Source organism: Phyllobates terribilis, unplaced genomic scaffold (genome assembly GCF_046119375.1).
Source record: "Phyllobates terribilis strain yellow unplaced genomic scaffold, ASM4611937v1 Scaffold_13__5_contigs__length_258822181, whole genome shotgun sequence".
Classification (NCBI taxonomy): Eukaryota; Metazoa; Chordata; class Amphibia; order Anura; family Dendrobatidae; genus Phyllobates; species Phyllobates terribilis.
Genome location: NW_027362773.1, coordinates 182,607,321 through 182,628,328, shown reverse-complemented (window position 1 = coordinate 182,628,328; position 21,008 = coordinate 182,607,321). Strand labels below are relative to the sequence as shown.

Below are 21,008 nucleotides of genomic sequence, written 5' to 3'. Positions count from 1 at the left end.
AGGGGACAGAGGACATCCCAGACTTGTCCCATTAGTGATTGTGAAAGGTGATGAAAATGTTCTGATGCACCCCCTGGGCCTTCGGACACCCGGAGCCGGACCCTTTTTGGTGGATGCTGGTGGTTGTAGTCTTCGTGGCGGCAACCCGGTTCCGTGGCTCAGGGTGGTCAAACCAGTGGCGGAACTATTTATGTGGTTTTGATGTTTAAATGTCCGACTACGCCACCCGTGGATTGCGGTCAGAGTGAACCGCCGCTGCAGGGCAGACCGCTGAGGCTGGTGTTGTGGGTGCAGCAGAGCGTAGCATAACTCCCCACGGGAGGAGTATAGCCTCAGGGCAGTGTATGTGGAGGATGGGGGTGATGGTGCAGGGCAGCAGCAGTAACGACACGGAGTCAGTGATGCAGTCCTTTACTCACAGTTCTTATTATCCAGACCATGTCTGCAGGTAATGGCTGCCGCCGTCGTACTGTGCTCACCAGGTGAGGAGCTCAGACAACTCCCAGATAACTTTGGAGCGCTTCACAGGACCCCCTTTATGTGTCCTTTGTCTGGCCTTTCTTACCAACCCTTCTGTCCGGCTGCCTCGGGCCTCCTCTTGGTAAACTTGGTGCCAGTTTCCCTGACCCTATTTGGTGCCTTCCTAGCGGGTGTAGCGATGGGCTGCGCCACATAAAATGTCACAGCCTCCGGTTTCTAGCTGAGGGTCGTTTCCTGCCTCCACTAGTTTCGGGGACAGGTCTCCCCCTTTGGCCTGACCCCTCCACGCAGGTGGATTCGGGCGTGCGGTGGCGACTCGCCCGTCCGCACCCCTGGGATCCCTTCATTCCTCGTTCCTGGAGCCTTCTCCGCTCCTCTTCCTTCCTTCTCCCTCTTCCAGGCCTGGGCCTCTGTTACTAGGCCCGCCTCCGGAGCAGAGCTCATGCAGAGCCCCTGCTCCCTGCCACTTCTGCTCAGACTTCTCTGCACTGAACTAAGATGGTGCCCACCTTTTATACTCCCTTCTCAATGCACCCAGGAACTGCTTCCTCCCTGCTCCTGCACTGCAGGGTTCCCCTTCCTCAGTGTTCCCTCCCCCCACTCCAGCCAGGGACAGGGACTGTCGTGCCCATCTCAGAGGCATATTGGTCGCCCTGCCCCACGGCAATGTGGTGTAATGCATGCAGGTGTCGGGTCCTGATCCACACTCCATCCTTACCTGAGAGTGAGATATCACACCTCTGCGTGAGGTGCAACACCTCTGTAGCAACCGAGCCCTCAGGGTGCTACAGTTCCATTTATCTTCAGCCTAGGTGACGTATTGTGATACAGGGCCGTGATTTTGGCTATAAAAGGGTCCCCTAGACCCCTACCCCAAGCTTTTTAAGAGAATCATATATGGCGTGCTAGGAGACTCTATGGAATGCTTTCTCAGCATCCAACGAGAGTATCTAATTACAAATTTTTAACTGCATCTAGCCCAGGAAATACTTTGTGCCTAGTAGCAGTGCCTGCTAGTCAGCAGATTATCCCGGCTGTTAAGCAAGCTACACCACCTGTAGTTTGGACACTTAATTTTTTCAAAGGAAATGCTTCGGGACCACGGGATACTCAGTGAAGAGCATCAGGAGGCACCCCAAGGCATAGGGGCTGGGACTGGCAGTAGGATGCCTTGCGGTGGACAGCCGAGCTCGATCCTTATAAAAGCTTTTTAACTGCAGCAGCTTTAGTGGACGCTACTGGAGCTGGAATTACGAGGCTGCTGGCATGAGACTTGCCCTCCAATAGATCCTTGTAAATGGATTTAAAGTGTATTCATTCAAATTAGAGAGACAATTTAAATTAAAAAGCTTAGAGCTGCCTCCACCACAGGGGGGCTCGCTCGACCCACCAGCGGACAGGCACCAGTATTGGGAGAGGGGGGCTGGCCGTCAGGGTTCACCGTGGCTCTGGCACAAACCCGGCGACACGGAGGTGGCACAGGCAGGAACGGACTGGCCGTGTCGGCTTCTCACTTTTTGGATTTTAGAAGGGCATGACATGCCTATATCTGTGTCACCCCCTCCTTTTACTCCTCCACCTCTTTTCTTTTCACATGACTATATGTACTTGTCACTTTTCCATGTGTTAGTTGTGTCTTCTGAGCAGTTTGTCAGCTTTTGGACACCTTTGAACATGTTTTCTATGTGTTTCTATGTGTTTTTGTTTGCCTGCCATTGGTTTTAACGGTGTTCGAAGGTGTTCGACGAACAGTTCGGCGAACACACGGGTGTTTGACGAACCGAACCGAACTCGAACACTACGGGGGTGGCTCAAAACTATTTTGCAATTCCTTTTTTTCTCACCCTTTTTCCAGCTGATAGATCCAGCACGCTAATTATTAGCCAGATTTCATCAACATTTTAAAACTGTCTTTGTTGTGATATCATGGAACTTTAAGCACACTTGTGGAATAAAAAGGGAGGAGTTATTAATTTACCAATGTGTGTTAGATATACATTTGCGGGACAGCTTTAGAACCAGTTTTCATCATAATGCATGAATTCCCAGGTTCCACTGAGATTAGAACTCAGATCACTGGATTAAGAGTGAATTTCTCACATTTCAACTATTTACACATGCTCTTTTACTGTTTTCAAAAGAAAATCCTGCCAGCTTCATTGGTCATGTGGTTCCATGGTGTAATGGTTAGCACTCTGGACTCTGAATCAAGCCATTTGAGTTCAAATCTCAGTGGACCCTGAGAAATTCTTTGTGCATAGCGGTTTTATCTTTTCTGCTCACACTCAATTTGCCAATTCACATGCTTTAACATAAAAAGAGAAAGTTAAAATCCACATGGCAAAAAGATCTATCTATCAAGAAAGTTTAACTCAAAAGTTAAGCTTGACTTCATGAAGCAAAACTCATATCATCTATGTCACACCAAGCACTCATACTCTATGACTTGTGCCAATGTTCGCATGACACTTTTTCCAAGTGTTTGAAACTGACCAGGATTTCAAGCCGAAACGGCCTCAAGAAACGACAGCGATTCTTTTCCTGAATCACCCTTTTTAGTGTTTTCCAGCATTTTTGTAAACATAGTTTGGTGATATTTTTCTAAGTATTGTTTTGGGCATCAAATGAGTTTGTTTAAGTTTCTTTTTTGCTCGCAAAATGCTGTGAACGTCACTCAGGAACCTTCCAGGGGTCTTTCTAACCTACTCATTGACTTGTATAGCAAGTATAAAGCAAGCAAAATATACCTGAAAAATGATATGCTCACTTCTGTTAACCGCTTGGCGTTTTGGGAAACTTAATGAGGTTAAAAGACGCTCAATACCTGATCAAATGAACAGCAAGTCTTTTTGCATGGAAATGAATCTGTTCAAACTATTGAGCATTTTCAAAGCCTTTTTCAGGAGGTGTTTGGAACAAAGTCACTCTAAATCCGCCTTATGAATTTTAATAAACCTTGAACTGTAAAAGGTTCCAATTGATGATACCTTTAAATCAGATTTTTACATTTCAGTGAGGCCTGGAATTTTGTTTCCAATTGAAATCTTCCATTTTCTGAAATGTCTTCCAGAAGGATAATCACTGATATTGATCATGGTGCTATAAGAAAAGGTGTGAAACTCATAAGAATGAAACAGTGTCTGAGTAGTTGTGGCCGAGTGGTTAAGGCGATGGACTAGAAATCCATTGGGGTCTTCCCGCGTAGGTTCAAATCCTGCCAACTATGTTTAACTTCATGTAACATTTTGACGAATTATCTGAGTAGATCAATTTCCACATCCCAAGTCTATCCCCCACTGTAATGGTCTGTAATCTATGGATTGTATTTGTAGAACCAGCTTAACAGCATCTGTAGATCTTCTTTTGATTAGTCAGCCGGGTGAGATGTCACTTGTGCATCACACCACCAATGAAACAAAGCTCAGAGGGTGCCATCAGGTATGTGGTGCAAATCCTCCTTTATTCCAGCGAACACAGACCACTGCCGTGGCTGATGGACTGGGATATGAACTTTGATTTGCACCAACTCTACTTGAATTATCTTTCCGATGGAACCTTTTAGCACACCATGAAAAATCTTTAGTGACTTCTGGATGAGCAGAAGTTTTGCAATTTCTTTTTTTCTCACCCTTTTTCCAGCTGATAGATCCAGCACGCTAATTATTAGCCAGATTTCATCAACATTTTAAAACTGTCCTTGTTGTGATATCATGGAACTTTAAGCACACTTGTGGAATAAAAAGGGAGGAGATATTAATTTACCAATGTGTGTTAGATATACATTTGCGGGACAGCTTTAGAACCAGTTTTCATCATAATGCATGAATTCCCAGGTTCCACTGAGATTAGAACTCAGATCACTGGATTAAGAGTGAATTTCTCACATTTCAACTATTTACACATGCTCTTTTACTGTTTTCAAAAGAAAATCCTGCCAGCTTCATTGGTCATGTGGTTCAATGGTGTAATGGTTAGCACTCTGGACTCTGAATCCAGCCATCTGAGTTCAAATCTCAGTGGAACCTGAGAAATTCTTTGTGCATAGCGGTTTTATCTTTTCTGCTCACACTCAATTTGCCAATTCACATGCTTTAACATAAAAAGAGAAAGTTAAAATCCACATGGCAAAAAGATCTATCTATCAAGAAAGTTTAACTCAAAAGTTAAACTTGACTTCATGAAGCAAAACTCATATCATTTATGTCACACCAAGCAATCATACTCTATGACTTGTGCCAATGTTCGCATGACACTTTTTCCAAGTGTTTGAAACTGACCAGGATATCAAGCCGAAACGGCCTCAAGAAACGACAGCGATTCTTTTCCTGAATCACCCTTTTTAGTGTTTTCCACCATTTTTGTAAACATAGTTTGGTGATATTTTTCTAAGTATTGTTTTGGGCATCAAATGAGTTTGTTTAAGTTTCTTTTTTGCTCGCAAAATGCTGTGAACGTCACTCAGGAACCTTCCAGGGGTCTTTCTAACCTACTCATTGACTTGTATAGCAAGTATAAAGCAAGCAAAATATACCTGAAAAATGATATGCTCACTTCTGTTAACCGCTTGGCGTTTTGGGAAACTTAATGAGGTTAAAAGACGCTCAATACCTGATCATATGAACAGCAAGTCTTTTTGCATGGAAATGAATCTGTTCAAACTATTGAGCATTTTCAAAGCCTTTTTCAGGAGGTGTTTGGAACAAAGTCACTCTAAATCCGCCTTATGAATTTTAATAAACCTTGAACTGTAAAAGGTTCCAATTGATGATACCTTTAAATCAGATTTTTACATTTCAGTGAGGCCTGGAATTTTGTTTCCAATTGAAATCTTCCATTTTCTGAAATGTCTTCCAGAAGGATAATCACTGATATTGATCATGGTGCTATAAGAAAAGGTGTGAAACTCATAAGAATGAAACAGTGTCTGAGTAGTTGTGGCCGAGTGGTTAAGGCGATGGACTAGAAATCCATTGGGGTCTTCCCGCGTAGGTTCAAATCCTGCCAACTACGTTTAACTTCATGTAACATTTTGACGAATTATCTGAGTAGATCAATTTCCACATTCCCAAGTCTATCCCCCACAGTAATGGTCTGTAATCTATGGATTGTATTTGTAGAACCAGCTTAACAGCATCTGTAGATCTTCTTTTGATTAGTCAGCCGGGTGAGATGTCACTTGTGCATCACACCACCAATGAAACAAAGCTCAGAGGGTGCCATCAGGTATGTGGTGCAAATCCTCCTTTATTCCAGCGAACACAGACCACTGCCGTGGCTGATGGACTGGGATATGAACTTTGATTTGCACCAACTCTACTTGAATTATCTTTCCGATGGAACCTTTTAGCACACCATGAAAAATCTTTAGTGACTTCTGGATGAGCAGAAGTTTTGCAATTTCTTTTTTTCTCACCCTTTTTCCAGCTGATAGATCCAGCACGCTAATTATTAGCCAGATTTCATCAACATTTTAAAACTGTCCTTGTTGTGATATCATGGAACTTTAAGCACACTTGTGGAATAAAAAGGGAGGAGATATTAATTTACCAATGTGTGTTAGATATACATTTGCGGGACAGCTTTAGAACCAGTTTTCATCATAATGCATGAATTCCCAGGTTCCACTGAGATTAGAACTCAGATCACTGGATTAAGAGTGAATTTCTCACATTTCAACTATTTACACATGCTCTTTTACTGTTTTCAAAAGAAAATCCTGCCAGCTTCATTGGTCATGTGGTTCAATGGTGTAATGGTTAGCACTCTGGACTCTGAATCCAGCCATCTGAGTTCAAATCTCAGTGGAACCTGAGAAATTCTTTGTGCATAGCGGTTTTATCTTTTCTGCTCACACTCAATTTGCCAATTCACATGCTTTAACATAAAAAGAGAAAGTTAAAATCCACATGGCAAAAAGATCTATCTATCAAGAAAGTTTAACTCAAAAGTTAAACTTGACTTCATGAAGCAAAACTCATATCATTTATGTCACACCAAGCAATCATACTCTATGACTTGTGCCAATGTTCGCATGACACTTTTTCCAAGTGTTTGAAACTGACCAGGATATCAAGCCGAAACGGCCTCAAGAAACGACAGCGATTCTTTTCCTGAATCACCCTTTTTAGTGTTTTCCAGCATTTTTGTAAACATAGTTTGGTGATATTTTTCTAAGTATTGTTTTGGGTATCAAATTAGTTTGTTTAAGTTTCTTTTTTGCTCGCAAAATGCTGTGAACGTCACTCAGGAACCTTCCAGGGGTCTTTCTAACCTACTCATTGACTTGTATAGCAAGTATAAAGCAAGCAAAATATACCTGAAAAATGATATGCTCACTTCTGTTAACCGCTTGGCGTTTTGGGAAACTTAATGAGGTTAAAAGACGCTCAATACCTGATCATATGAACAGCAAGTCTTTTTGCATGGAAATGAATCTGTTCAAACTATTGAGCATTTTCAAAGCCTTTTTCAGGAGGTGTTTGGAACAAAGTCACTCTAAATCCGCCTTATGAATTTTAATAAACCTTGAACTGTAAAAGGTTCCAATTGATGATACCTTTAAATCAGATTTTTACATTTCAGTGAGGCCTGGAATTTTGTTTCCAATTGAAATCTTCCATTTTCTGAAATGTCTTCCAGAAGGATAATCACTGATATTGATCATGGTGCTATAAGAAAAGGTGTGAAACTCATAAGAATGAAACAGTGTCTGAGTAGTTGTGGCCGAGTGGTTAAGGCGATGGACTAGAAATCCATTGGGGTCTTCCCGCGTAGGTTCAAATCCTGCCAACTACGTTTAACTTCATGTAACATTTTGACGAATTATCTGAGTAGATCAATTTCCACATTCCCAAGTCTATCCCCCACAGTAATGGTCTGTAATCTATGGATTGTATTTGTAGAACCAGCTTAACAGCATCTGTAGATCTTCTTTTGATTAGTCAGCCGGGTGAGATGTCACTTGTGCATCACACCACCAATGAAACAAAGCTCAGAGGGTGCCATCAGGTATGTGGTGCAAATCCTCCTTTATTCCAGCGAACACAGACCACTGCCGTGGCTGATGGACTGGGATATGAACTTTGATTTGCACCAACTCTACTTGAATTATCTTTCCGATGGAACCTTTTAGCACACCATGAAAAATTTTTAGTGACTTCTGGATGAGCAGAAGTTTTGCAATTTCTTTTTTTCTCACCCTTTTTCCAGCTGATAGATCCAGCACGCTAATTATTAGCCAGATTTCATCAACATTTTAAAACTGTCCTTGTTGTGATATCATGGAACTTTAAGCACACTTGTGGAATAAAAAGGGAGGAGATATTAATTTACCAATGTGTGTTAGATATACATTTGCGGGACAGCTTTAGAACCAGTTTTCATCATAATGCATGAATTCCCAGGTTCCACTGAGATTAGAACTCAGATCACTGGATTAAGAGTGAATTTCTCACATTTCAACTATTTACACATGCTCTTTTACTGTTTTGAAAAGAAAATCCTGCCAGCTTCATTGGTCATGTGGTTCAATGGTGTAATGGTTAGCACTCTGGACTCTGAATCCAGATATCTGAGTTCAAATCTCAGTGGAACCTGAGAAATTCTTTGTGCATAGCGGTTTTATCTTTTCTGCTCACACTCAATTTGCCAATTCACATGCTTTAACATAAAAAGAGAAAGTTAAAATCCACATGGCAAAAAGATCTATCTATCAAGAAAGTTTAACTCAAAAGTTAAACTTGACTTCATGAAGCAAAACTCATATCATCTATGTCACACCAAGCAATCATACTCTATGACTTGTGCCAATGTTCGCATGACACTTTTTCCAAGTGTTTGAAACTGACCAGGATATCAAGCCGAAAAGGCCTCAAGAAACGACAGCGATTCTTTTCCTGAATCACCCTTTTTAGTGTTTTCCAGCATTTTTGTAAACATAGTTTGGTGATATTTTTCTAAGTATTGTTTTGGGCATCAAATGAGTTTGTTTAAGTTTCTTTTTTGCTCGCAAAATGCTGTGAACGTCACTCAGGAACCTTCCAGGGGTCTTTCTAACCTACTCATTGACTTGTATAGCAAGTATAAAGCAAGCAAAATATACCTGAAAAATGATATGCTCACTTCTGTTAACCGCTTGGCGTTTTGGGAAACTTAATGAGGTTAAAAGACGCTCAATACCTGATCATATGAACAGCAAGTCTTTTTGCATGGAAATGAATCTGTTCAAACTATTGAGCATTTTCAAAGCCTTTTTCAGGAGGTGTTTGGAACAAAGTCACTCTAAATCCGCCTTATGAATTTTAATAAACCTTGAACTGTAAAAGGTTCCAATTGATGATACCTTTAAATCAGATTTTTACATTTCAGTGAGGCCTGGAATTTTGTTTCCAATTGAAATCTTCCATTTTCTGAAATGTCTTCCAGAAGGATAATCACTGATATTGATCATGGTGCTATAAGAAAAGGTGTGAAACTCATAAGAATGAAACAGTGTCTGAGTAGTTGTGGCCGAGTGGTTAAGGCGATGGACTAGAAATCCATTGGGGTCTTCCCGCGTAGGTTCAAATCCTGCCAACTACGTTTAACTTCATGTAACATTTTGACGAATTATCTGAGTAGATCAATTTCCACATTCCCAAGTCTATCCCCCACAGTAATGGTCTGTAATCTATGGATTGTATTTGTAGAACCAGCTTAACAGCATCTGTAGATCTTCTTTGATTAGTCAGCCGGGTGAGATGTCACTTGTGCATCACACCACCAATGAAACAAAGCTCAGAGGGTGCCATCAGGTATGTGGTGCAAATCCTCCTTTATTCCAGCGAACACAGACCACTGCCGTGGCTGATGGACTGGGATATGAACTTTGATTTGCACCAACTCTACTTGAATTATCTTTCCGATGGAACCTTTTAGCACACCATGAAAAATCTTTAGTGACTTCTGGATGAGCAGAAGTTTTGCAATTTCTTTTTTTCTCACCCTTTTTCCAGCTGATAGATCCAGCACGCTAATTATTAGCCAGATTTCATCAACATTTTAAAACTGTCCTTGTTGTGATATCATGGAACTTTAAGCACACTTGTGGAATAAAAAGGGAGGAGATATTAATTTACCAATGTGTGTTAGATATACATTTGCGGGACAGCTTTAGAACCAGTTTTCATCATAATGCATGAATTCCCAGGTTCCACTGAGATTAGAACTCAGATCACTGGATTAAGAGTGAATTTCTCACATTTCAACTATTTACACATGCTCTTTTACTGTTTTGAAAAGAAAATCCTGCCAGCTTCATTGGTCATGTGGTTCAATGGTGTAATGGTTAGCACTCTGGACTCTGAATCCAGATATCTGAGTTCAAATCTCAGTGGAACCTGAGAAATTCTTTGTGCATAGCGGTTTTATCTTTTCTGCTCACACTCAATTTGCCAATTCACATGCTTTAACATAAAAAGAGAAAGTTAAAATCCACATGGCAAAAAGATCTATCTATCAAGAAAGTTTAACTCAAAAGTTAAACTTGACTTCATGAAGCAAAACTCATATCATCTATGTCACACCAAGCAATCATACTCTATGACTTGTGCCAATGTTCGCATGACACTTTTTCCAAGTGTTTGAAACTGACCAGGATATCAAGCCGAAAAGGCCTCAAGAAATGACAGCGATTCTTTTCCTGAATAACCCTTTTTAGTGTTTTCCAGCATTTTTGTAAACATAGTTTGGTGATATTTTTCTAAGTATTGTTTTGGGCATCAAATGAGTTTGTTTAAGTTTCTTTTTTGCTCGCAAAATGCTGTGAACGTCACTCAGGAACCTTCCAGGGGTCTTTCTAACCTACTCATTGACTTGTATAGCAAGTATAAAGCAAGCAAAATATACCTGAAAAATGATATGCTCACTTCTGTTAACCGCTTGGCGTTTTGGGAAACTTAATGAGGTTAAAAGACGCTCAATACCTGATCATATGAACAGCAAGTCTTTTTGCATGGAAATGAATCTGTTCAAACTATTGAGCATTTTCAAAGCCTTTTTCAGGAGGTGTTTGGAACAAAGTCACTCTAAATCCGCCTTATGAATTTTAATAAACCTTGAACTGTAAAAGGTTCCAATTGATGATACCTTTAAATCAGATTTTTACATTTCAGTGAGGCCTGGAATTTTGTTTCCAATTGAAATCTTCCATTTTCTGAAATGTCTTCCAGAAGGATAATCACTGATATTGATCATGGTGCTATAAGAAAAGGTGTGAAACTCATAAGAATGAAACAGTGTCTGAGTAGTTGTGGCCGAGTGGTTAAGGCGATGGACTAGAAATCCATTGGGGTCTTCCCGCGTAGGTTCAAATCCTGCCAACTACGTTTAACTTCATGTAACATTTTGACGAATTATCTGAGTAGATCAATTTCCACATTCCCAAGTCTATCCCCCACAGTAATGGTCTGTAATCTATGGATTGTATTTGTAGAACCAGCTTAACAGCATCTGTAGATCTTCTTTTGATTAGTCAGCCGGGTGAGATGTCACTTGTGCATCACACCACCAATGAAACAAAGCTCAGAGGGTGCCATCAGGTATGTGGTGCAAATCCTCCTTTATTCCAGCGAACACAGACCACTGCCGTGGCTGATGGACTGGGATATGAACTTTGATTTGCACCAACTCTACTTGAATTATCTTTCCGATGGAACCTTTTAGCACACCATGAAAAATCTTTAGTGACTTCTGGATGAGCAGAAGTTTTGCAATTTCTTTTTTTCTCACCCTTTTTCCAGCTGATAGATCCAGCACGCTAATTATTAGCCAGATTTCATCAACATTTTAAAACTGTCCTTGTTGTGATATCATGGAACTTTAAGCACACTTGTGGAATAAAAAGGGAGGAGATATTAATTTACCAATGTGTGTTAGATATACATTTGCGGGACAGCTTTAGAACCAGTTTTCATCATAATGCATGAATTCCCAGGTTCCACTGAGATTAGAACTCAGATCACTGGATTAAGAGTGAATTTCTCACATTTCAACTATTTACACATGCTCTTTTACTGTTTTCAAAAGAAAATCCTGCCAGCTTCATTGGTCATGTGGTTCAATGGTGTAATGGTTAGCACTCTGGACTCTGAATCCAGCCATCTGAGTTCAAATCTCAGTGGAACCTGAGAAATTCTTTGTGCATAGCGGTTTTATCTTTTCTGCTCACACTCAATTTGCCAATTCACATGCTTTAACATAAAAAGAGAAAGTTAAAATCCACATGGCAAAAAGATCTATCTATCAAGAAAGTTTAACTCAAAAGTTAAACTTGACTTCATGAAGCAAAACTCATATCATTTATGTCACACCAAGCAATCATACTCTATGACTTGTGCCAATGTTCGCATGACACTTTTTCCAAGTGTTTGAAACTGACCAGGATATCAAGCCGAAACGGCCTCAAGAAACGACAGCGATTCTTTTCCTGAATCACCCTTTTTAGTGTTTTCCAGCATTTTTGTAAACATAGTTTGGTGATATTTTTCTAAGTATTGTTTTGGGCATCAAATGAGTTTGTTTAAGTTTCTTTTTTGCTCGCAAAATGCTGTGAACGTCACTCAGGAACCTTCCAGGGGTCTTTCTAACCTACTCATTGACTTGTATAGCAAGTATAAAGCAAGCAAAATATACCTGAAAAATGATATGCTCACTTCTGTTAACCGCTTGGCGTTTTGGGAAACTTAATGAGGTTAAAAGACGCTCAATACCTGATCATATGAACAGCAAGTCTTTTTGCATGGAAATGAATCTGTTCAAACTATTGAGCATTTTCAAAGCCTTTTTCAGGAGGTGTTTGGAACAAAGTCACTCTAAATCCGCCTTATGAATTTTAATAAACCTTGAACTGTAAAAGGTTCCAATTGATGATACCTTTAAATCAGATTTTTACATTTCAGTGAGGCCTGGAATTTTGTTTCCAATTGAAATCTTCCATTTTCTGAAATGTCTTCCAGAAGGATAATCACTGATATTGATCATGGTGCTATAAGAAAAGGTGTGAAACTCATAAGAATGAAACAGTGTCTGAGTAGTTGTGGCCGAGTGGTTAAGGCGATGGACTAGAAATCCATTGGGGTCTTCCCGCGTAGGTTCAAATCCTGCCAACTACGTTTAACTTCATGTAACATTTTGACGAATTATCTGAGTAGATCAATTTCCACATTCCCAAGTCTATCCCCCACAGTAATGGTCTGTAATCTATGGATTGTATTTGTAGAACCAGCTTAACAGCATCTGTAGATCTTCTTTTGATTAGTCAGCCGGGTGAGATGTCACTTGTGCATCACACCACCAATGAAACAAAGCTCAGAGGGTGCCATCAGGTATGTGGTGCAAATCCTCCTTTATTCCAGCGAACACAGACCACTGCCGTGGCTGATGGACTGGGATATGAACTTTGATTTGCACCAACTCTACTTGAATTATCTTTCCGATGGAACCTTTTAGCACACCATGAAAAATCTTTAGTGACTTCTGGATGAGCAGAAGTTTTGCAATTTCTTTTTTTCTCACCCTTTTTCCAGCTGATAGATCCAGCACGCTAATTATTAGCCAGATTTCATCAACATTTTAAAACTGTCCTTGTTGTGATATCATGGAACTTTAAGCACACTTGTGGAATAAAAAGGGAGGAGATATTAATTTACCAATGTGTGTTAGATATACATTTGCGGGACAGCTTTAGAACCAGTTTTCATCATAATGCATGAATTCCCAGGTTCCACTGAGATTAGAACTCAGATCACTGGATTAAGAGTGAATTTCTCACATTTCAACTATTTACACATGCTCTTTTACTGTTTTCAAAAGAAAATCCTGCCAGCTTCATTGCTTATGTGGTTCAATGGTGTAATGGTTAGCACTCTGGACTCTGAATCCAGCCATCTGAGTTCAAATCTCAGTGGAACCTGAGAAATTCTTTGTGCATAGCGGTTTTATCTTTTCTGCTCACACTCAATTTGCCAATTCACATGCTTTAACATAAAAAGAGAAAGTTAAAATCCACATGGCAAAAAGATCTATCTATCAAGAAAGTTTAACTCAAAAGTTAAACTTGACTTCATGAAGCAAAACTCATATCATTTATGTCACACCAAGCAATCATACTCTATGACTTGTGCCAATGTTCGCATGACACTTTTTCCAAGTGTTTGAAACTGACCAGGATATCAAGCCGAAACGGCCTCAAGAAACGACAGCGATTCTTTTCCTGAATCACCCTTTTTAGTGTTTTCCAGCATTTTTGTAAACATAGTTTGGTGATATTTTTCTAAGTATTGTTTTGGGTATCAAATTAGTTTGTTTAAGTTTCTTTTTTGCTCGCAAAATGCTGTGAACGTCACTCAGGAACCTTCCAGGGGTCTTTCTAACCTACTCATTGACTTGTATAGCAAGTATAAAGCAAGCAAAATATACCTGAAAAATGATATGCTCACTTCTGTTAACCGCTTGGCGTTTTGGGAAACTTAATGAGGTTAAAAGACGCTCAATACCTGATCATATGAACAGCAAGTCTTTTTGCATGGAAATGAATCTGTTCAAACTATTGAGCATTTTCAAAGCCTTTTTCAGGAGGTGTTTGGAACAAAGTCACTCTAAATCCGCCTTATGAATTTTAATAAACCTTGAACTGTAAAAGGTTCCAATTGATGATACCTTTAAATCAGATTTTTACATTTCAGTGAGGCCTGGAATTTTGTTTCCAATTGAAATCTTCCATTTTCTGAAATGTCTTCCAGAAGGATAATCACTGATATTGATCATGGTGCTATAAGAAAAGGTGTGAAACTCATAAGAATAAAACAGTGTCTGAGTAGTTGTGGCCGAGTGGTTAAGGCGATGGACTAGAAATCCATTGGGGTCTTCCCGCGTAGGTTCAAATCCTGCCAACTACGTTTAACTTCATGTAACATTTTGACGAATTATCTGAGTAGATCAATTTCCACATTCCCAAGTCTATCCCCCACAGTAATGGTCTGTAATCTATGGATTGTATTTGTAGAACCAGCTTAACAGCATCTGTAGATCTTCTTTTGATTAGTCAGCCGGGTGAGATGTCACTTGTGCATCACACCACCAATGAAACAAAGCTCAGAGGGTGCCATCAGGTATGTGGTGCAAATCCTCCTTTATTCCAGCGAACACAGACCACTGCCGTGGCTGATGGACTGGGATATGAACTTTGATTTGCACCAACTCTACTTGAATTATCTTTCCGATGGAACCTTTTAGCACACCATGAAAAATCTTTAGTGACTTCTGGATGAGCAGAAGTTTTGCAATTTCTTTTTTTCTCACCCTTTTTCCAGCTGATAGATCCAGCACGCTAATTATTAGCCAGATTTCATCAACATTTTAAAACTGTCCTTGTTGTGATATCATGGAACTTTAAGCACACTTGTGGAATAAAAAGGGAGGAGATATTAATTTACCAATGTGTGTTAGATATACATTTGCGGGACAGCTTTAGAACCAGTTTTCATCATAATGCATGAATTCCCAGGTTCCACTGAGATTAGAACTCAGATCACTGGATTAAGAGTGAATTTCTCACATTTCAACTATTTACACATGCTCTTTTACTGTTTTGAAAAGAAAATCCTGCCAGCTTCATTGGTCATGTGGTTCAATGGTGTAATGGTTAGCACTCTGGACTCTGAATCCAGATATCTGAGTTCAAATCTCAGTGGAACCTGAGAAATTCTTTGTGCATAGCGGTTTTATCTTTTCTGCTCACACTCAATTTGCCAATTCACATGCTTTAACATAAAAAGAGAAAGTTAAAATCCACATGGCAAAAAGATCTATCTATCAAGAAAGTTTAACTCAAAAGTTAAACTTGACTTCATGAAGCAAAACTCATATCATCTATGTCACACCAAGCAATCATACTCTATGACTTGTGCCAATGTTCGCATGACACTTTTTCCAAGTGTTTGAAACTGACCAGGATATCAAGCCGAAACGGCCTCAAGAAACGACAGCGATTCTTTTCCTGAATCACCCTTTTTAGTGTTTTCCAGCATTTTTGTAAACATAGTTTGGTGATATTTTTCTAAGTATTGTTTTGGGCATCAAATGAGTTTGTTTAAGTTTCTTTTTTGCTCGCAAAATGCTGTGAACGTCACTCAGGAACCTTCCAGGGGTCTTTCTAACCTACTCATTGACTTGTATAGCAAGTATAAAGCAAGCAAAATATACCTGAAAAATGATATGCTCACTTCTGTTAACCGCTTGGCGTTTTGGGAAACTTAATGAGGTTAAAAGACGCTCAATACCTGATCATATGAACAGCAAGTCTTTTTGCATGGAAATGAATCTGTTCAAACTATTGAGCATTTTCAAAGCCTTTTTCAGGAGGTGTTTGGAACAAAGTCACTCTAAATCCGCCTTATGAATTTTAATAAACCTTGAACTGTAAAAGGTTCCAATTGATGATACCTTTAAATCAGATTTTTACATTTCAGTGAGGCCTGGAATTTTGTTTCCAATTGAAATCTTCCATTTTCTGAAATGTCTTCCAGAAGGATAATCACTGATATTGATCATGGTGCTATAAGAAAAGGTGTGAAACTCATAAGAATGAAACAGTGTCTGAGTAGTTGTGGCCGAGTGGTTAAGGCGATGGACTAGAAATCCATTGGGGTCTTCCTGCGTAGGTTCAAATCCTGCCAACTACGTTTAACTTCATGTAACATTTTGACGAATTATCTGAGTAGATCAATTTCCACATTCCCAAGTCTATCCCCCACAGTAATGGTCTGTAATCTATGGATTGTATTTGTAGAACCAGCTTAACAGCATCTGTAGATCTTCTTTTGATTAGTCAGCCGGGTGAGATGTCACTTGTGCATCACACCACCAATGAAACAAAGCTTAGAGGGTGCCATCAGGTATGTGGTGCAAATCCTCCTTTATTCCAGCGAACACAGACCACTGCCGTGGCTGATGGACTGGGATATGAACTTTGATTTGCACCAACTCTACTTGAATTATCTTTCCGATGGAACCTTTTAGCACACCATGAAAAATCTTTAGTGACTTCTGGATGAGCAGAAGTTTTGCAATTTCTTTTTTTCTCACCCTTTTTCCAGCTGATAGATCCAGCACGCTAATTATTAGCCAGATTTCATCAACATTTTAAAACTGTCCTTGTTGTGATATCATGGAACTTTAAGCACACTTGTGGAATAAAAAGGGAGGAGATATTAATTTACCAATGTGTGTTAGATATACATTTGCGGGACAGCTTTAGAACCAGTTTTCATCATAATGCATGAATTCCCAGGTTCCACTGAGATTAGAACTCAGATCACTGGATTAAGAGTGAATTTCTCACATTTCAACTATTTACACATGCTCTTTTACTGTTTTGAAAAGAAAATCCTGCCAGCTTCATTGGTCATGTGGTTCAATGGTGTAATGGTTAGCACTCTGGACTCTGAATCCAGATATCTGAGTTCAAATCTCAGTGGAACCTGAGAAATTCTTTGTGCATAGCGGTTTTATCTTTTCTGCTCACACTCAATTTGCCAATTCACATGCTTTAACATAAAAAGAGAAAGTTAAAATCCACATGGCAAAAAGATCTATCTATCAAGAAAGTTTAACTCAAAAGTTAAACTTGACTTCATGAAGCAAAACTCATATCATCTATGTCACACCAAGCAATCATACTCTATGACTTGTGCCAATGTTCGCATGACACTTTTTCCAAGTGTTTGAAACTGACCAGGATATCAAGCCGAAAAGGCCTCAAGAAACGACAGCGATTCTTTTCCTGAATCACCCTTTTTAGTGTTTTCCAGCATTTTTGTAAACATAGTTTGGTGATATTTTTCTAAGTATTGTTTTGGGCATCAAATGAGTTTGTTTAAGTTTCTTTTTTGCTCGCAAAATGCTGTGAACGTCACTCAGGAACCTTCCAGGGGTCTTTCTAACCTACTCATTGACTTGTATAGCAAGTATAAAGCAAGCAAAATATACCTGAAAAATGATATGCTCACTTCTGTTAACCGCTTGGCGTTTTGGGAAACTTAATGAGGTTAAAAGACGCTCAATACCTGATCATATGAACAGCAAGTCTTTTTGCATGGAAATGAATCTGTTCAAACTATTGAGCATTTTCAAAGCCTTTTTCAGGAGGTGTTTGGAACAAAGTCACTCTAAATCCGCCTTATGAATTTTAATAAACCTTGAACTGTAAAAGGTTCCAATTGATGATACCTTTAAATCAGATTTTTACATTTCAGTGAGGCCTGGAATTTTGTTTCCAATTGAAATCTTCCATTTTCTGAAATGTCTTCCAGAAGGATAATCACTGATATTGATCATGGTGCTATAAGAAAAGGTGTGAAACTCATAAGAATGAAACAGTGTCTGAGTAGTTGTGGCCGAGTGGTTAAGGCGATGGACTAGAAATCCATTGGGGTCTTCCCGCGTAGGTTCGAATCCTGCCAACTACGTTTAACTTCATGTAACATTTTGACGAATTATCTGAGTAGATCAATTTCCACATTCCCAAGTCTATCCCCCACAGTAATGGTCTGTAATCTATGGATTGTATTTGTAGAACCAGCTTAACAGCATCTGTAGATCTTCTTTTGATTAGTCAGCCGGGTGAGATGTCACTTGTGCATCACACCACCAATGAAACAAAGCTCAGAGGGTGCCATCAGGTATGTGGTGCAAATCCTCCTTTATTCCAGCGAACACAGACCACTGCCGTGGCTGATGGACTGGGATATGAACTTTGATTTGCACCAACTCTACTTGAATTATCTTTCCGATGGAACCTTTTAGCACACCATGAAAAATCTTTAGTGACTTCTGGATGAGCAGAAGTTTTGCAATTTCTTTTTTTCTCACCCTTTTTCCAGCTGATAGATCCAGCACGCTAATTATTAGCCAGATTTTATCAACATTTTAAAACTGTCCTTGTTGTGATATCATGGAACTTTAAGCACACTTGTGGAATAAAAAGGGAGGAGATATTAATTTACCAATGTGTGTTAGATATACATTTGTGGGACAGCTTTAGAACCAGTTTTCATCATAATGCATGAATTCCCAGGTTCCACTGAGATTAGAACTCAGATCACTGGATTAAGAGTGAATTTCTCACATTTCCACTATTTACACATGCTCTTTTACTGTTTTCAAAAGAAAATCCAGCCAGCTTCATTGGTCATGTTGTTACATGGTGTAATGGTTAGCACTCTGGACTCTGAATCCAGTGATCTGAGTTCAAATCTCAGTGGAACCTGAGAAATTCTTTGTGCATATCAGTTTTATCTTTTCTGCTCACACTCAATTTGCCAATGCACATGGTTTAACATAAAAAGAGAAAGTTAAAATCCACATGGCAAAAAGATCTATTTATCAAGAAAGTTTAACTCAAAAGTTAAACTTGACTTCATGAAGCAAAACTCATATCATCTATGTCACACCAAGCAATCGTACTCTATGACTTGTGCCAATGTTCGCATGACACTTTTTCCAGGTGGTTGAAACTGACCAGGATTTCAAGCCGAAACGGCCTCAAGAAACGACAGCGATTCTTTTCCTGAATCACCCTTTTTAGTGTTTTCCAGCATTTTTGTAAACATAGTTTGGTGATGTTTTTCTAAGTATTGTTTTGGACATCAAATGAGTTTGTTTAAGTTTCTTTTTTGCTCGCAAAATGCAGTAAACGTCACTCAGGAACCTTCCAGGGGTCTTTCTAACCTACTCATTGACTTGTATAGCAAGTATAAAGCAAGCAAAATATACCTGAAAAATGATATGCTCACTTCTGTTAACCGCTTGGCGTTTTGGGAAACTTAATGAGGTTAAAAGACGCTCAATACCTGATCATATGAACAGCAAGTCTTTTTGCATGGAAATGAATCTGTTCAAACTATTGAGCATTTTCAAAGCCTTTTTCAGGAGGTGTTTGGAACAAAGTCACTCTAAATCCGCCTTATGAATTTTAATAAACCTTGAACTGTAAAAGGTTCCAATTGATGATACCTTTAAATCAGATTTTTACATTTCAGTGAGGCCTGGAATTTTGTTTCCAATTGAAATCTTCCATTTTCTGAAATGTCTTCCAGAAGGATAATCACTGATATTGATCATGGTGCTATAAGAAAAGGTGTGAAACTCATAAGAATGAAACAGTGTCTGGATTGTATTTGTAGAACCAGCTTAACAGCATCTGTAGATCTTCTTTTGATTAGTCAGCCGTGTGAGATGTCACTTGTGCATCACACCACCAATCAAACAAAGCTCAGAGGGTGCCATCAGGTATTTTGTGCAAATCCTCCTTTTTTCCAGCGAACACAGACCACTGCCGTGGCTGATGGACTGGGATATGAACTTTGATTTGCACCAACTCTACTTGAATCATCTTTCCGATGGAACCTTTTAGCACACCATGAAAAATCTTTAGTGACTTCTGGATGAGCAGAAGTTTTGCAATTTCTTTTTTTCTCACCCTTTTTCCAGCTGATAGATCCAGCACGCTGATTATTAGCCAGATTTCTTCAACATTTTAAAACTGTCCTTGTTGTGATATCATGGAACTTTAAGCACACTTGTGGAATAAAAAGGGAGGAGATATTAATTTACCAATGTGTGTTAGATATACATTTGCGGAACAGCTTTAGAACCAGTTTTCATCATAATGCATGAATTCCCAGGTTCCACTGAGATTAGATCTCAGATCACTGGATTAAGAGTGAATTTCTCACATTTCCACTATTTACACATGCTCTTTTACTGTTTTCAAAAGAAAATTTAGCCAGTTTCATTGGTCATGTGGTTCCATGGTGTAATGGTTAGCACTCTGGACTCTAAATCCAGCGATCTGAGTTCAAATCTCAGTGGAACCTGAGAAATTCTTTGTGCATAGAGTTTTTATCTTTTCTGCTCACACTCTGTTTGCCAATGCACATGGTTTAACATAAAAAGAGAAAGTTAAAATCCACATGGCAAAAAGATCTATCTATCAAGAAAGTTTAACTCAAAAGTTAAACTTGACTTCATGAAGCAAAACTCATATCATCTATGTCACACCAAGCAATCGTACTCTATGACTTGTGCCAATGTTCTCATGACACTTTTTCCAGGTGGTTGAAACTGACCAGGATTTCAAGCCAAAACGGCCTCAAGAAACGACAGCGATTCTTTCCTGAATCACCCTTTTTAGTGTTTTCCAGCATTTTTGTAAACATAGTTTGGTGATGTTTTTCTAAGTATTGTTTTGGGCATCAATTGAGTTTAAGTTTCTTTTTTGCTCGCAAAATGCTGTGAACGTCACTCAGGAACCTTCCAGGGGTCTTTCTAACCTACTCATTGACTTGTATAGCAAGTATAAAGCAAGCAAAATATACCTGAAAAATGATATGCTCACTTCTGTTAACCGCTTGGCGTTTTGGGAAACTTAATGAGGTTAAAAGACGCTCAATACCTGATCATATGAACAGCAAGTCTTTTTGCATGGAAAT

The 21,008-nt window shown here is 39.3% G+C and overlaps 17 non-coding genes across 17 annotated transcripts; all 17 read left to right on the top strand.

Moving 5' to 3' along the window:
• The first annotated feature begins 3,624 nt into the window (after positions 1-3,624).
• TRNAS-AGA (transfer RNA serine (anticodon AGA)) lies at positions 3,625-3,706 on the top strand. Its single transcript has one exon. It is a non-coding gene; the product is annotated as a tRNA-Ser (tRNA).
• A 727-nt stretch (positions 3,707-4,433) lies between these two features.
• Positions 4,434-4,505, top strand: TRNAQ-CUG (transfer RNA glutamine (anticodon CUG)). The gene has a single exon. It is a non-coding gene; the product is annotated as a tRNA-Gln (tRNA).
• A 903-nt stretch (positions 4,506-5,408) lies between these two features.
• TRNAS-AGA (transfer RNA serine (anticodon AGA)) lies at positions 5,409-5,490 on the top strand. The gene has a single exon. It is a non-coding gene; the product is annotated as a tRNA-Ser (tRNA).
• A 728-nt stretch (positions 5,491-6,218) lies between these two features.
• Positions 6,219-6,290, top strand: TRNAQ-CUG (transfer RNA glutamine (anticodon CUG)). Its single transcript has one exon. It is a non-coding gene; the product is annotated as a tRNA-Gln (tRNA).
• Positions 6,291-7,193: 903 nt separating this feature from the next.
• Positions 7,194-7,275, top strand: TRNAS-AGA (transfer RNA serine (anticodon AGA)). The gene has a single exon. It is a non-coding gene; the product is annotated as a tRNA-Ser (tRNA).
• Positions 7,276-8,003: 728 nt separating this feature from the next.
• On the top strand, positions 8,004-8,075 carry TRNAQ-CUG (transfer RNA glutamine (anticodon CUG)). Its single transcript has one exon. It is a non-coding gene; the product is annotated as a tRNA-Gln (tRNA).
• A 903-nt stretch (positions 8,076-8,978) lies between these two features.
• TRNAS-AGA (transfer RNA serine (anticodon AGA)) lies at positions 8,979-9,060 on the top strand. The gene has a single exon. It is a non-coding gene; the product is annotated as a tRNA-Ser (tRNA).
• A 727-nt stretch (positions 9,061-9,787) lies between these two features.
• TRNAQ-CUG (transfer RNA glutamine (anticodon CUG)) lies at positions 9,788-9,859 on the top strand. The gene has a single exon. It is a non-coding gene; the product is annotated as a tRNA-Gln (tRNA).
• Positions 9,860-10,762: 903 nt separating this feature from the next.
• TRNAS-AGA (transfer RNA serine (anticodon AGA)) lies at positions 10,763-10,844 on the top strand. The gene has a single exon. It is a non-coding gene; the product is annotated as a tRNA-Ser (tRNA).
• Positions 10,845-11,572: 728 nt separating this feature from the next.
• Positions 11,573-11,644, top strand: TRNAQ-CUG (transfer RNA glutamine (anticodon CUG)). Its single transcript has one exon. It is a non-coding gene; the product is annotated as a tRNA-Gln (tRNA).
• A 903-nt stretch (positions 11,645-12,547) lies between these two features.
• Positions 12,548-12,629, top strand: TRNAS-AGA (transfer RNA serine (anticodon AGA)). Its single transcript has one exon. It is a non-coding gene; the product is annotated as a tRNA-Ser (tRNA).
• A 728-nt stretch (positions 12,630-13,357) lies between these two features.
• TRNAQ-CUG (transfer RNA glutamine (anticodon CUG)) lies at positions 13,358-13,429 on the top strand. Its single transcript has one exon. It is a non-coding gene; the product is annotated as a tRNA-Gln (tRNA).
• A 903-nt stretch (positions 13,430-14,332) lies between these two features.
• On the top strand, positions 14,333-14,414 carry TRNAS-AGA (transfer RNA serine (anticodon AGA)). Its single transcript has one exon. It is a non-coding gene; the product is annotated as a tRNA-Ser (tRNA).
• A 728-nt stretch (positions 14,415-15,142) lies between these two features.
• On the top strand, positions 15,143-15,214 carry TRNAQ-CUG (transfer RNA glutamine (anticodon CUG)). The gene has a single exon. It is a non-coding gene; the product is annotated as a tRNA-Gln (tRNA).
• Positions 15,215-16,117: 903 nt separating this feature from the next.
• On the top strand, positions 16,118-16,199 carry TRNAS-AGA (transfer RNA serine (anticodon AGA)). Its single transcript has one exon. It is a non-coding gene; the product is annotated as a tRNA-Ser (tRNA).
• Positions 16,200-16,927: 728 nt separating this feature from the next.
• Positions 16,928-16,999, top strand: TRNAQ-CUG (transfer RNA glutamine (anticodon CUG)). Its single transcript has one exon. It is a non-coding gene; the product is annotated as a tRNA-Gln (tRNA).
• A 903-nt stretch (positions 17,000-17,902) lies between these two features.
• On the top strand, positions 17,903-17,984 carry TRNAS-AGA (transfer RNA serine (anticodon AGA)). The gene has a single exon. It is a non-coding gene; the product is annotated as a tRNA-Ser (tRNA).
• Positions 17,985-21,008: the final 3,024 nt, after the last annotated feature.